This window comes from Diadema antillarum, unplaced genomic scaffold (genome assembly GCF_040938485.1).
Source record: "Diadema antillarum isolate AM-2024a unplaced genomic scaffold, OU_Dant_1.0 scf00000183, whole genome shotgun sequence".
In the NCBI taxonomy this organism is placed as follows: Eukaryota; Metazoa; Echinodermata; class Echinoidea; order Diadematoida; family Diadematidae; genus Diadema; species Diadema antillarum.
Window position 1 is genome coordinate 1,353,052 of NW_027271072.1, and position 12,337 is coordinate 1,365,388.

General features: G+C 37.5%; 1 protein-coding gene across 1 annotated transcript in view; it reads right to left on the bottom strand.

The window, feature by feature from the left end:
- Nucleotides 1-12,337, bottom strand: part of LOC139723254 (uncharacterized) — a 58,527-nt gene that overhangs the window by 26,450 nt on the left and 19,740 nt on the right. The window lies entirely within an intron of this gene.

A 12,337-nucleotide genomic window follows, 5' to 3' on the forward strand; every position in this document is an offset into this window, starting at 1 on the left:
TGTGCATGACAAACACTTCTGACTTAGATATTGATACATGGGGCCAGGAATTATGATTGAAGTACTTGGTGAGAGTACACAAAATATTTCATCATATAATTATTCCAGTCAATTGAGGATTAACAAAATTTTGTTTAAAAAAAATATATAATATCTGGTTTCAACTTGCCAGCAGACATGTTTGTCATCTTCTTTCACATGAACATGTCAAAAGAATGAAAGCTTTGTCAGGGTTGGGTTACAAGAATGATGAGAAATTTAATCTATAAACCTCATCAGGAGTCTCCTATAAAGATATATTTCTCTTCTTGCTTGTGGCATCAATGATGAAGTTAAACATATCACATATTTGATTACAACTGTGACCCACACTTGCTTTTGTTCCCTAGCAAATTTAGTGATCTGTATTAGACACCTTGAAATCTTATGAAAACACTTCAACACATCAAAACCAGAAAAAAAAAAATTGTCTCAACATACGACATATATGAACATGTTTGAATTATATAAACATATGCAATCTTATTTGTCATTTGATTGTAATAAATTACATTTTTAATGACTATTCAGGCAAACCTATGTCTAGATGATGTTTTGCCCCCTCCACACAAAACTACATGATTGTCGTACACACCCCACTTACAGTTTAAATCTACAGCAATTCATATTTTGCCAGCAGTGGCTGTATTTGGCTAATCATTCTCGATAAACACAATATCCAAATGTATTCAATCATCCATGAAGTGTAGAAAATGCCACCTCTCGATCAAAGTTTACGAGCAAAAAAATACACGAATACAAACTAAAGAGTCTGAAGACCAGTGTGGATGTCATGGCGGTAAAGTTTGCATTTTACACAATCCATCTTTAATCAATCTACTCATGTCAGGCTGGTGGGAAAATACCACAGGCACAAAAACTGTCGCGTCTTTTGCGACTCTGCACTCCGCAGCCAATGTACACAGAGGAAATGAAATGTCTAATTACACCAACCGCTCCCTCGCACGAGCAAACCCTTGATGTCTATTGATTGCAGTGCGGAATATCAATAAAGTTGGAGTCGATTGCCTTTATAAAGCCTCTGCGTCTGGTGGCACGACTCTTACTGTGACTCTGACCATAGCCCATTCCTAATTGAGATCATATGTCGCTAGCGCGCAGGCCTCATCTGATTAGGGGGAAATTAGATTTCTGGTTCAGTTCTCCCGACAATGACGAAGTGTAACACAATATTCGACGGCAACTTTAGCATCACTTGATGAGCAAAATGAAACTGGGCAAATATATATCCATTTCATCGTGGCAAAATTGTGGCTGATCAGATAGTGGTATTAATTAAATTTACATTCAACAATTTCATTTCACATCAGAAAAAAAAAATCAGCCATCTGAATTTTTGTTTCTAGTTCTGTGACAGATCTTGTGATCATCACAATACTAACACAGTTTCTCAACTGATGTTGATATATACCACAATGATATTTCTCCCTATTTCATATGATATGTATAAAATCTAAAGTAATTTTTGCAGTTGTTCTTAAAAACTGACTATCTTTAATTGTTACAATGATTGTAAATCACCTTATTTTAATGTGATATTTGCTTAAAGAACTGTTTGTGATATGAATTTGCATACAGTTATAATTCATTTTTTTTCATAATCCCTGTTTCAAGATAATACATCATATATTGTAGTACAGTTACATCCATGTTGTCGTAAGCTGTATGATGCATTGAGATTATTCAAATAATATTGCAGAGTACATGGATACCACTCTATGATAGTCAGAAGACTTGTCAATAGTATTATTAACCTTCTTATCATTCATAGATACCATTTTCAATATCTCCATTTTCATTATCATCACAATTCACTATTACTATCATAAAACATCACTATATCCATCATCATCACATTGTTATTAATGTTACAATCAGGATAGCTAGCCTTTTCAATAACACTAATGTTGTTTCCATTTCCATCACACGTACAGACAGGATTATTCTAATTTCTTTGTAGTCTTCTTTGCAAGATTCCCTACTCTGAACATCCATACATAAAATTCATGATTTTTTTTTTGACAAATGATGAAATCATATATTGAAAAGATATAGAAAAGAGACATGTCGTAAAAACATTCTCTCATTCTCAACGACTTGACACCATCTGCAGACACGCGTCTTCATCGTCTGAGATGCGCGAAAATGAGAAGCGACACATTCGGCACGGTGACATTTATGGCGTGATACGATACGGCCCTGATACTGTTTTGGCAGATAGATTACTTACAATGTGCATTAACTCGTTTGGTTGGACGTGGTGGGCTGTCTGCATTCTGTGTACATTGTACACAATATTCATCTTGGGGCTCTTTTTTTTTCTCTCTCACCATCATAGTGGAGGATGCATAGCAAATTCTTGAAGAGAACCTGAGTGTAGCCCTTAGGTGCAGAGTTGCCACTTGGTAAGCCTTCACAACTTTCCACTAAACTTCATGTGAAAAGTGAGAAACACAACAGCTGAACTACTGCGACCAACGTGAATGGATGATAATATGGCAAAATTATTTTTATCAAGCAATTCATTATTCCCAAAGGTCAAGTGCATCTTTCACTTTCATTACTTTTGACCTTTTGACCTTTGACCTTGAGCATGTGCACCCAAAAGTTGATAGGCACAACTTCACCCCCTAATACACATACATACCAAGTTTCATTAGGTTTTTTAGTTACGCTGTCCACAAAATTCATTACGGACGGACGGAAGGACAGACGGACGGACGGACGGACAACCCGAAAACATAATGCCTCCGGCACCAATTCGTGGCGGAGGCATAAAAATGTTGATGTCAAAATATAAAAATTATTTTGATGTCATATGGGTATAGTTTCGTCGAAGACATCTTCCACTTCTATGCATACACGGTCACTTTCATCCTGCTATACCTTCTTGTGATAGGAACCATACAAAGAAGGATCATCAGACATATCAGTTTGCATCTGGACTGGTTTGGGGCATTGTTATCATTATTCTCATCATTTGGAGGGTTGAGTCGGGGGGAAAAATGTCGGAGAATGGCCGGCAATTAAACTCACATCACAACTGAATGGACACTCATTAAGCGAGGTGAGAGTCTACTGATCCAGCAGCAATATGGCTAATCATCCACTCGAAAAAGAGGCACACTAAATTTTCACACCACACCGCCAGGCACCATCCCGTCGGGATTCGCCTCCATTTGAATCAATGATGAGATTTATTTTTTAGAAGCCAAAAATTTACATCCGGCACTGTATGACCATGCACTTCATAGAAACACACAACTCTTTCTCTCTGTGCCAAACGCACAATACACACACAAACAAACACAACAACAGCAACACACAGTTACTGGATTAAGCTCATAGTCACTGGTACCAACCGGCATTAATTGTTGAGTCAGATGAAACTGCCTATCATTTAATCTCATACATGTTTGTCACAGCTAATGACTAATATCTCTACCTTAAAATGCAATGCTACATGTATGAATCTAGTCCATTCTATTAGCATACTACACTTATTCTTCTCGTGCAAAAATTTTCACAACATTTCATATATGATTTTGCTGTGATGTACATATTACAACTAAGAGTTTTTGGATCCTTTTCTATGTACATACATGTATACTCACTTCTACTCTGACAAGTATCATAGTATTTCAATAATGAGGTCTGTAGCCGCTATAATAGCACAAATGCAGTTTGTAAAACTTGTATATGAAATATACTCGTGAACCTGAAATATTTCTCATGAAAGCAGTCCAATTAATTCTTGTATAAAGTTACCTTTTGTGCATTTGGTTTGCTCTGATTAACTTAAAACATGATTACTAATCTAAATTTCCTCCAGATATGGTGTGAAATGAAATGTAAACTTGGCAGACACTGTAAAAAAAAAAAGAACACTCACACACACATACCAGAGAGCTACCTGAGTATATAAGTATGATCTACCTCGCTATGCTGAATATAAAACCCTGTATCTAAGGTCCTAAGGATATTTTCCAAAGGTGTGTGTTCTTTAGCAGCTAGCCCTAGCTAACAAGACTCATGGCAGCCTAAAACACATTTACATGTATATGTCACACGGCAAAATTCTGGTAAATGAACACAATATGCCAATGTCTCCCCGGTACACAATAACAAGAATCTGAAGCAGAGCACAACCCATGACAGTGCTTAAAATTCTCCTTGTAAAAGACTTTATCCTATTGTGCCAAATCATAATCATGAGCACATTAATCCCAAATAAGGACTGCGGGCTAGACGCTAATACCTCGCACCCCTTTAAGAGCTAGCAGAAACTACCATGGCATTGTAAACTAGAATCGAAATGCGTGTTTTGTGCGAGTGTATCCATGCAAAGTACAGGTGGAAAAAAAAAATCTCAACTACCTTGCACATTGTTCTTAAGAGTTTAATCGCATCTGCACAGAGGCCGTCTCTAATGCAGTCATTTCCTCCAGTACTGCAGTATTTGTGCAAAGGTTGAGTGGTTTTGAAGGCCCCCTTTTTACTTCGCACCTGTCTTTCTCGCATTTCACTGAGTGAGACCCAAAGGTGACAACACTAATCTTAATGCCCTCAGTCAGTAACAGCCTTATAATTGATGTACCCTCTCTTCATGAATCTCCCTAAATGGATTCACATACAAATTTACAGTATAAAGCTTTAACCTCTCCTACTTTTAGGATGGTGATTTTGCATCTGTACATTTTCCCCTGTGTATCAAATGTAAATGCTCATGTAGTTATTCCTCATTATATATGGAATATAGAGTAAAAATCTATTCCTCAACAAATTTTCAAATATATTTCCTTATTCTATTGGAGGTTGTGAGAGACATCAAATTGCAGTAACTTCAATCTGTTCAGCCATGATAAGTACGAACTTAATGCCAAGTATACTTCATAGTTATAGCTGTGTCTCTTCAGCCTTGGCCATGACATAAACTTGAATTTATGTATTTTGGAGGATATTTTTTTGGAAACTTATCAAAGCAGAAATACTCAAGTGGACAGTTGACTAGAAATGAAGGTAATTTTGAATAGATACCTGTGAATAATAAGGCCTTTTTTCACCTCAAAAAATGATTACATATGAAAAAAGAAAGAAGCTTGCTGTGGATAAAGTATCGTCTTGCTTACAATATCACATTTTCTCCCTCTGTTATCACTATATTTATGAACAAAATAAGGTAACTACATCACCAGCGTGATCACAGTTGGGGGTGCCAACTGCAATATCTGCCAAATTTAATAACAGTGAGTGAAGGAAGTCCACAGCTTTGATTGCTTGTTTCATTTATGGAGTTAGAATTGACTCCTGTCATAAACTTGTGGGCAGAATGATTACTTCCGATCAATATTTCAGAGTAGAAATTGATTCTCCAAGCAGCATGTTTCACTGGGTGAAGTGTTAGAATGTCGCAGGGAGAAAGTGGCGAGTCAAACAGCTCATAAAAATTTCATCTAGCACAAATTCAGTGCAGCAAATGTGGTTTTCTGTTCAAAGTCAATATTGGTTTCTAGCATATGACAAAGTCGTAGAAAATCTTGTGAAGGTCATAACCACCAATAAACTGAAACTGACGGGAGCAAGTGTCAAAATAGATTGCATTTCTGTATGTGATCTGAGTGTCATGTGTTTTTAGGTCAAACAAGGAGGATGGCCACCAAAATGGCTACCAAATATCTTGAAAATCTCAAAACCCTCAAGGATGCAAGAGTTGCATCAGCCAAATTCAGACTCAGCACACTCAAAATAGGTTAAACTCATCAATTTATTTTCAATGTATTCACCATTTAGAAGGAAATCCTCATGTATTATTGGAATTGTAATTTTTGGTGGCCATCTTGGATATCTCAAGACCCTCATGGATGGAAAAGTTGCATCATCTAGATTCGGGGTCAGCACTCTTGAAATAGGGTAAAACAATTAAAAACAAAACAAAACATCAGGCAGATGGTAAAACAAAGTTAGGCCCAAAATCTGACTTTGGCATTCAGACTACAGTACAGTCACAAGTTGGAAAATTTGAGTTTCAGTCAGCAAGAACTTGAGATATCTGCTCAGATATGAAATTGCTGTTGACTGTCGATATCGTGTCATAATATATCATTGCGCAAGCCAATGCATGGTTCCATCATGAGTATGTATTGTGTTAATATTGTATTCTGGCTACATGTATGTAAAGTTCCATGGCATGACATTCTAGTGCAAAAAAACATACCCATGCATGCTAATTACATGATCACCCCTGTGCATATTGCACACCCGGGATAGCGCTGATGGATTTTCGTTATCATTGCTATTTTTAATGTCTATGCATAGCACGGAGGAGAAGAATCATGAACTTCATAACTTGATAACATCATTATTATTAAAGCAGTCGTGTAAACATGCTCTCATCATGGCAGTCGTGATTATCACAAATTACTTTTTCAAAAACTCATTTTGCTACCCCAAAAACATACCAAATATGCTATAGACATACTAGCTCTGATACCTAGCAGATTTGGTAAGCTTCGATGTGATATCTGGGATCATGGGATGGGAAAAAAAATGAAATGGAAGCTCTCACAGATGATTCCCAAACAGATGATTCCCCTGGGAAAAAATCCACAGATTTACCAAACATCCCCAGAACCTGGGGCACCTAAACCCTCCATTTCTACCTCAATCTAATCTGATATTCAAAATACTGTAACACAATCATCATAGACCGAATAAGATTACAGAAATTTTGGCAATTTGTGTCGATTTTTTTCAGAAGCCTAATTTACAAAATCTTCCAGGTGCCTAAAATAAACTAATTGCAAAAAGGTCAGAAGTCAAAGTGATGCTCATAGAAAAAAGAAGATAAAAAGAAAGTGGATTGCCACACTTGATATGATGTAAGGCTGGAATGGAAATCTTGAGGGTGCTCAGCTGACGTGTAGACTTAAAGGGGCTTACAAGGAGTCAATGAAATTTATTTCTCCTACATACAATAGCTTATCTCGTCAGTGAAAATATAACGCCTATATAATAATGCCCTTCTAATCAAAGCCATTGAGATTAAAGGTATTGTTTACTATTGGGAGCAGTGAATTAAAAGATTAGAGTTATCACCTTTTATGCATATGTTATGTGTAGGTCAATTGTATCTCAAAACATCCTACCATACAAAAATTTTGCAATTAAGCCTCAAATATTACTTGGAGATATCCCTATTTTTCTCAATAAACCACAGATGGTTTATTCGTGAAACAATTTTATTATATCTATTGTTCAAATTTTGAATATTTAACAATACTTAACATTGATTATATTGACTATCATTCTAATTCATTGGTTGTTTCTATCCCTAGCTCACTTTTTAAAACTATTTTGAAGCACTGAAGCTGGGATTTTATTTCAGCTGCAAATGGTGAATAATGCCTATAAGCCTGATATGAAAATCATGAAAAAAATCAGGTCTGGCTTTTCCTTGACAATATATATTTGTATGTATTCATATGTGTATGTGTGTATGTATGTACATTATACAAAAACTGTTGAAATAGATTGCAGACTGAAATTTGCAAGCATTTAAAATCAAAACAAATTGACAATGCAACAAAGTAGAACTAACAGAGCACAGAATGGTATACAGAACTCCTGACACAACTTTCGATTTGTAAGCTCAGTACTAAAGATAGAAGGAAACATAACAAGACTTCACACTATGTACCCCTTTCTATACGAAAACCACCGACACTGTCAGTCATTCCCATGGAGGACGACCCCAATCCATTGTTTATAAAACAATACGGGATGGATCGTTCCTCAGCCTTTGTAGGTTTCCTTTCACAGACAGTCAAACAATACACCAAACATATTTCTCATAATTCCAGTCACGTCTCATTTATGCATTTATGCATTGAATGCATTGATCCACGTCAACCAGTCATTGTCCCATCCAGTCTCCCCCTCCCCTCTCTCACATGCCGTGTGCTCGCCCCCCCCCCCCCCCATGTGTCATCATTTGGCAGCAACATTAGGATACCATTCTTACGACATATTGGCTTTATGGAATGGCCACGCTGAGGCTATTGAAAAAGAGAGCGAGAGACAGAGGGAGATTGGGAAAGAGAGGGTGAACACACAATCCATTTTATATGAGTCACTCGCACTACCGACACGCTAGTATAAAAATACAGTCGTCATCTCCCCTTCTTTTCTTTTCATACACAAGCTTCTGTGAGGCCTTATGTAGAATCCATTCATCAACCTACTACACTTGAAGCTGGGTAGTGTAAGATACCGGTAGATAAGATGCCCCATAGATTGAACATAGACATTGTACACATCTATGTCTGGCTGAAGAAGACGTTGTGGAAATTGGCATCCCAAACACAGAAAATTTATTGGCAGATATGTCTCTCTGAAACGCTGTATCGTACAACAGGTTGGAAGTCCCTTCCTTCTTGGAAAAGGGTCATGTAAAATGTTCCCTCGGCTGCAAATACAGGTTTTATGTCTGATTCATATATATAGCACTACGATGTAGGATGAAATAATGCAGTGTATATGTGACATCCATTCTGTCTTTGTTATATGAATGAGAATGGAGTGTTAAAAGTTGGCTTGTTCAGACAAATTAACATTCAAAATTTATTTAAAAAACCTGATTATGAGGGTAGGTGAAAAGTTCAAGTTACACACTCTAGTGTGTCATTCTTGCCAATGCAATGTGTAGCAGCAGTGATCATGATGCATGGTATCATCAAACATTTCTGTAAATTCTAACAGAGCTCTGTACTATCTGAACATTTCTTGGTCCTAAAACATACAGCTTGACAGCAATTTATCATCTGCCATGCAGAAGGGCTCTAAGCCTTGAGCTCCATTAAAAAGCAAACAAACAAACAAACAAATTAAAAAAAAAATATTGGTTACGATAATGCATTATATGAAAGAGCTTTCAAAACTGTAGAATAATGTCACAAACCAAAATTCTATTTGATTTTTTGCTGAAATGACATGCTAGGGCCATTCTGCCAGGAAGGCGATGAAATGATGGCTAACTGAAGGTAGTGAATTTGCCATTCAGATTACATTCGTAGCTGAGCATTAATGGGATATTGATGCATTGTTAGGATTACAACCATTGATCGAGAAGAGTTTTGTTGTTGTTTTACTGTTGACTGTTATACAAATCATTGTACATCTGCATGTCATTATTGCATGTGCACAGTGGTACCACATCATTTACTTGTTGTGTGTGACAGTTGCTGTAGACTTGGCTATATGCTGTGTAGTAAACAGATATTGGCTTGAATGAATCGCATCAAACCTTTCCAACTACTGTAAAAGTGGATATTTTCACGCGACTAATTTTTCGCGCTTGGCTGAGTTAGAAGAGTTTCGTGTGTTTTTAATTCCGCGGAATCAAGACATCCCACACAGCATCACATGGCAAGCAAAAATATTTGCGTGCTTCTATTTTCACGCTAGTTTCTGGTAGCGCGAAATGCGCAAAAATTTCAACATCGCGAAAATGTCCACTTTTACAGTATCACACAAAGTCATGAAATTTCCAAGATCTAAATGACTGTTGATAGTGGTGGTACTAGGATGTTGTTTTCATGTACATGTGTGTGTGTGTGGGGGAGGGGGTGGCGGTGGGAAATAATACAATTCAGCCACAGACCATCTCATGGAACGCTCTTTTTCACAAAGGTGTTCTTTCCTTCCCCAATGCTTTCTGCTTGCTCTCCCCCCCACCCCCCCACCTTTCTCAATTAGAAAACAATAACATCAAAATGATCCAAACATGTAAAATGAGCCCCTCATGACTTCATGCATTGTGAACTCGACTGAAAAGCTAATCTCTTGCAAACTAGGAGAAACCATGAATGTGTGACATGTGTTCACTGAATGGGAGTGTACCACTCATTGGTACAGCAAACATCGAGAGGGATGGGGGGGGGGGGGTCGGGGGGTGGGGGGTTGGGCTTCACAACCATTCTTAAAAGTAAATTCCTATGACTAAATAAGTCAGCCACCACTTATAGACACTGTATAAAAGTACAGGCGAAAATGCCTTCACAACAAGCCATTACGAAAGCACGAGGGGTGACAGAATTGGAGAAAAAAAGAGGCCCTGTACAGAGCTTCTGTATCCTGAGTAGTGTCGAATACTGCATCTGAAACACCCAGAATGGCTTCTTGGATGCTATTGAAATACCGACATTCACAATGCACAGCATAATATGCTATGAAAATGAAAAAAATCAATCCACATATTTTGATAGTTTAGCCCTCAGTGATTGAGAGAACATCAATGCTTGTGTATTGTGCTACTAAAAAAGGTTTATTTCAAGGCATGAGACTTTGACACTTGAACTCTTAGTGCGCCACGGTGTAAAACCCTGCGTGCCACATTCTGCCGAGACTGCAACGCTTGAACGCTTCTGGAAAACATTCTGTTTTTCAAAGCCAAGCAACTTTGTATCGAAGCGTCAATGCTAGACATGCAGTACAGCAAAGTTGTAGAGAAAATTACAAGCTTCGCTTTGATGTTAATGACGAAGCTATGGATATATTTCTTGCAAATGGCCAGAATTCAAAACTTAACCCCAAAACAGAATGCAAAATTATATTCATGGTCATAATTACATATTGCATTTGTACTTTCAGAAATAGGTCCGCGAGGCATGACATTTACAACGACAAAACCTCGACGGAAAATCAGCATTTACTTGAAAAATCCCTTTGGAACACTGTCACCATATGCATCGCAAGATACAGACGCGTGAGGAACGGAATCACGTGTGATGCTTTCAATGCACTGTGGCATATTGCGATAATTTTATTGATCTGTTTTTGCAAAATTGCGCATTTGAGCAAGATATGCAAAGTTGGCAAGCTGTCGACTAAAACAGGCATGCTAACACAGCACACAAAGAGATAAAAAGATAACAAAAGATCCTCAGCCAGCCCTCCAAGTCTCTGCAAAATATCACTTAAGGTCATCAGCTATCACGTGAAATTCACATGATGGCAGTCCAAATGTTCTGATAGAGAACTATATCGGCATTCATACAATGTTTTTCTTCGCTGTTCAATGTTTCAAAATGCTCAGCACACCAGGGCAGATACCTTTCAATAAAATAAAGCTTCAACTGTATCTACTGTGTACAACTTTGAAGAGAAGTGATAGAGACATCAATACTAGCCAATATTACTGTGTTCATGATAATTTCTTTTCTTTTTTGGGGGTGCATGGGTACAACATATTGAGCTATCCCTGACATTGGCTCGTGACATACATGCAGAACTTTGTATATGTGTTGAGGCTGCTTTGTCCAGAAATTCTCATATATATGTCCAGTTCTGCAAATGTGTTACAAAATGAGGGCGGCAACAATGAATCTTGACAGTTTGCAAATTATTTTGAATTACATATAAGCACAGACAACAGCAAGAAAGGCACTGCTGCATAAAAGTCTGCTTTCTTGATGTCTAAATCTATTACCAGAGCCAGCACCATGTAACATGAAGCGCAGATACGCAGATACATCTCTTATTCTCATGACAACAGAGAAGGCTTAACAATGCACTATTAATGCCATATCACATGGATGTTTGATAATATGTACATGTATACACTAGTCTTTACACAGCCTGCATAGATTCTACAGGATTTTCCAGAAACTAGGGGTAGGAGGGAGAGTACAGGTTAATCAATAACCTACATTCTGATAGCACTGAATGCTTTTGAAATTTAGGATGAAAACTGCTATTAATTGAAGATAAAACAGATGCCCCATTTCATTGCATTTCATGTAACTTCTATAAATCATCATGCCACAAATTTAAGAACATCAAACTACCCCTGCAAAGAGAAGAAGTACAGATGATACTTGAAGGTCCTTTGATTTCTGAGTGTTTCTCCTCTCTTCTGGTTGCACTGAAAGTAGACAGGGTAGGTTTAATAAAAGAGAAATAAGATTTGAATAATTGATCTAACCCCACACATCCAATGCTGTGATATGTTTTCTTGCATGGAAGTCTGCGACAAGGTTCAAAATCAATCACTTATGCTATCTCAGGCCCATGATAATTTTATGTAAGTAATGATAACCTCTTAACCAACTGAAGACTAGTCCTGGGAATATTAGGGAAAGAGTCTATGGGAAATGCGTGTTGTAGCAAAATCAGTCCATCCTCAACGGGTTATTTGAATGTAATGGGAGGAGGGGCGGCACCACAGACAAGGAATTCTCTTTGAACTTCAAACTTATGAATCCGATACAGCTGTCATCTC